This window comes from Amphiprion ocellaris, chromosome 15, assembly GCF_022539595.1.
Source record: "Amphiprion ocellaris isolate individual 3 ecotype Okinawa chromosome 15, ASM2253959v1, whole genome shotgun sequence".
NCBI classification, from domain to species: Eukaryota; Metazoa; Chordata; class Actinopteri; family Pomacentridae; genus Amphiprion; species Amphiprion ocellaris.
The window spans coordinates 11,935,297-11,939,653 of NC_072780.1; positions in this window are offsets into that span (position 1 = coordinate 11,935,297).

The following is a 4,357-nucleotide window of genomic DNA, read 5'->3' on the forward strand; positions in this document are numbered from 1 at the left end:
GAATCCATGTTAAGCACAAACAGCAGAACTTTAAAACTGCATCTCTAAACTGCTTCACAGTAAACTGTTCCCTGCACTGGAGTTTTTTCTCCTTTGTTTGGCTCCGTGCTGCGTTTTCTCTGGACACCAAACCCTAACATTTGGACTGTGGATCCACAACCATTGATCCAGACAAGCTGTGCTACAGGCAGAGAAGGAAAAGAGAACGAGGAGACGGCAGGGGAAGAGGAGGAGAAGTGATGATGTGGACCTTGAGAAAGTAGAATAAAGTCAGAGTGAGGAGGAGTTTTCAGAAAAGGAGAGAGAAGAAAAAAGGGATGAGTGTGCTGTTGTGTATGTGTGCATTCATTTGGATGGATAATAGAAAAAACAGAGACATACTTTAGCTTTCCAAATGACCTCTCCCTCTTATCATAGTTTTTGTGATACCAGCGAACATTTGAAGAATAATACATTTGTTCTTCAGTTTTGTAAAACAGCAGTTATTTGCCTGATTTTTTAGCTAAAACTGAGGTAGGCAGGAATCTGGAAAGGCCTAAAAAACCCACTAGAATTTAAAAATACAGTCCTTCTCCTCCTCCATACACACAAGCAACACAAGTGAATAAAAATGAAATCCCATTAGCCTTAGCACTGGTGCATTTGTGTACGGTTAGAAGAAGGCTAAAGTGTTAGCAATGGTCAACATAGCCACTAACGGCCAGCTTGGATAGTAAATTTACCACCTAACCAGCCACTTCAACTCACATAGATATTCCATTTAAGTCAACTTAGCAGCTTGCTGGTCCATGAAAACAATATCAAGCTCAGAATATAGCAGTAGCTGGTTATAACTCCAGATATGAGTATGCTTTGCTGATACTGACATGTGTTTTAATACATTTATTGTCAGAGTCTGGGTAGTGGCAACAACACCCCCTCTGAAGACAACTGTGATTAGCCAAAGTCTCTGATCAGATTTTCTAAAGAGTAGAAACACAATAAACTGTCTGCTCTCATATAGCTCTTTTCTACCTTAGTGGTACTTTAAGTGCTTTGCAATGTGTTTGTCATGAACCCATTCGCAAACACATTCACTGTTGCCTTTTTATTCTGCTGTCTGTACTCTCAACTCCATTGCCAATGAGGGCTTACTCTTAATAATTCTTCAAGATTTAAATGAAGGTTGGATAAATGAAAATAACAGCTTTCATCAATAAATCGTGAGCTCTAGTAATTTGAATAGCTTAAATTAAGTCTTGATTCAATTAAAGGGCTGCACAGTGGATCGGTGGTTAGCACTGTTGCCTCACAGCTTAAAGATCCCCAGTTTGGGCCTGAGATCTTTTTATTCCCTCTGTGCATGAGTGGGTTTTCTGAAGTACTCCAGCTTCCTCCCACAGTCCAAAAACATGCTGAAATTAATTGATAATTCTAAATTGTCCGTAGGTGTGAATGTCAGTGTGATTGTTTGTCTCTATATGTAGCCCTGTGGTAGAGCCTAATGAGGATTAAGTGGTGTATAGATGATGGATGGATGGATTCAGTTCAACATCAGTTAACTCCTGTTCATTCCAGGGGATGTTGTCTTTCTTGCATTCTTCCTCTTCATTATCTCTCTCTCAGGCTTCTCTTTTGAGAGACCCTTTATGTTTTGCTGAGTCCTGACTTTACAATATGTACTATGTCCCCATCTGCATCCTCTTCATCCCTGCTGCTCTTTGGAAGATGGGGGAATCACGTAGAAGCTTATCCTGATATGTCCAATTGTAGTTTCCACAAAAGGTCTGGAGAAACTGTATGCATGCAATGTGCTCACAACCCTGGCTAGCATTCCCTACAAGTTCCTCAAAAGATTAAGAAAACATTTTAATCTGATGTTCAAATGATGTCGCTCAATATCTCATTTTCAAACTATTTAACTTTGTATTTACGAAAGTAAAACATTTTGCCTGCAATATTCTGACAATGTTTTGGGGATGTTGTTGAGGTAACACGTTACAGAATGTTCTTCCATAAAACATTTCCGCAGTGTTACATGATAACAAAGGAAAGTTCTTAATGCAAAAGTTTGGCAAGTTACCATTTTTGTGTTTAGAGAACTTTTTTGCTTTTAAGAAGAACATTCTGAGAACTAAAAAAAAATGTCATTGAAAACATCATCAGAACTTTGCAGTTTTCTCAGAAAGTTTTTAGAATGAAAAAAAAAATCTAGCCAGGCTACCATTTACTGCAAAGCTCCAGCACTTTAGGTGTCAGCTTTTCTCTTCCAAGAGCTTCTGACATGTTTGTTAGACTAAACTGTTCTGAGTCAGAGCTGTGATGTACATCTAAGTAGACAAATCAAGAGAAAACATGGATATTTTGAATTTAACCTTCTATTAACATGATGTAAAGATTCATTTTAGAAAACTGGAAGGGGTATCTAATGCACACAACCTGCTTTTAGACAAAAATGTACAGTGACTGGTGTAGTACCAGCAAGAAAAGGAAGAAAAGTAAAAATTACTACATATCTATTTTTGCCCATTTGAAAAATAACTGCTGCTTCAGTTTGATGTAATGCTTCATAAAATCAGGTAGTTTTGTCCACCACAGGGTGCTGGAAAAGGCTTTTAACACTCGCTGGTTTTTGTGCTGCTGAGGAGACGTCTTCCACTCTGTTGTAGCTTTTTCTTCTGCAGCTGCTCCTCCTCCTCCCACTGGCTTAGTGGGTGGAAAAAATGACACAGCAGCAGACTCAAATGCAAGAGGTAACGTAGCTCTCAGACAGAGTGATCAAATGGAGACAAAAAAGATTCGAGGATTGCATTTCCAGGATTTATTTAGAAAACACTCAATTCAAAGATATAAAAGAAAGTGACTTGTGTGCATCACAGAAGTCTAAATAGAAAATGGGCTCCATAGTATATAAACAGCATATGGAACACGTTACTGTTTAGACGGATGTATAGCGGTGATGGCAGTCGCACCCCTGATCACATGTACATACAAACTCAGACAGTCTTTGCCATCTAAAGTCGTAAATCTCAAGAGTGTCACACCACTGTTTCTGTTGCTGAGGAACTCATTATTTCATTAGCAAATCATGCATTTTAGAAAGTCTGGTTCTCAATCTAAAAAGCCTTTGGATATTGTTACCAGAAATACAGACTAAAAGCATCTAAAGATCAATTAAAATGCCATAGAAGCTGAAAAAACCACAAGCACTGCTATAGATAAAGATTTAACTCTACTCTTCTTAACAGCGTAAAGACAGTAGCTCCATATATCCTCAGAAGTCACCACTTTCTGTCTCCACCAGTCTGACAGGTTTAAATCAGACAGCTTCAGCTGTGACAGTAGTCCTCTCTGTGTCCTCGGGCCACATCGATTTAGCACCAGCTTGTGGAAGTTTAAAAGGCCGACTGCTCTCAGCAAGCATCCACCAGGTGTTTTATGTGGCAGGTGGAGGTTTGATTGGTAGCAGGTGGCAGACAGTTCAAGCACGCATTTAAGCCCATAACCCAGCGAGGCAGGGTGCTGGTGTACAGCCTGACTACCTGTGGCTGCACCAGTTTTTTCTTTCCTTTTCTGTAAGCAGTTTTATTTCACTGTTTTAAAGGCTGCAGAATAAGGACATGAAATTAAACTAAACAGCATTTTTGAAAATGTGCTATGATGATATATACATTTGCATTAAAAATGAAACAAAACATGGACACATATCAGTTCTAAACAGCCCAGTCTCCCCAAAATGCCATTGGTATACAACTAAACTGCAATATCATTTACGTTTTGAGGAATCTGTTTTTGCAGGATTGGCTTTTTTATTGTCACATCATGATTATGTTTCAAATGAACAAACCTTTACCATTTTTTAATGCTTTTGCTCCTTTTCAGCCAACCAGTCAAATATGAGATGGGTTGGGATTCATCGCTCTGGTTTCTCAGGAAATTATGGAAAAGCTTCTAATATGTTGAGAAATGGTTGTATTTTAATCAAAACCATGTTGTTTTCCTAAAACTAACAGCATAATATTGGTGCATTAACCTAACCAATGAACAAAAAAAAAATGGTTCTTACGTTGACTTTGTGGGGCCTTCAAACTGGAAGCTTTTCCTCCTACATCAAAGTCTTACTCTTCAAAGATAAAATGCTGTTCCTTTTAAAATGACAGTGCAGTTTAGTTGTGTAGAACCATATTTTTTGTTTGCTTCTAAATGAAGAACAATCTCAACTCAAGGTGCCCTCATTAGTTTCTTCTGTTTGGTCCACATCAGCAGATAAAGTGTCATCCTGGGTTTTATTTCCTCTATCAAGAGTGAGTTTTCATGTTTAAATGGTAACACAAATGTGAAGTCCTCCAGCTAACAGATACTGAGATCAGAATCAGAA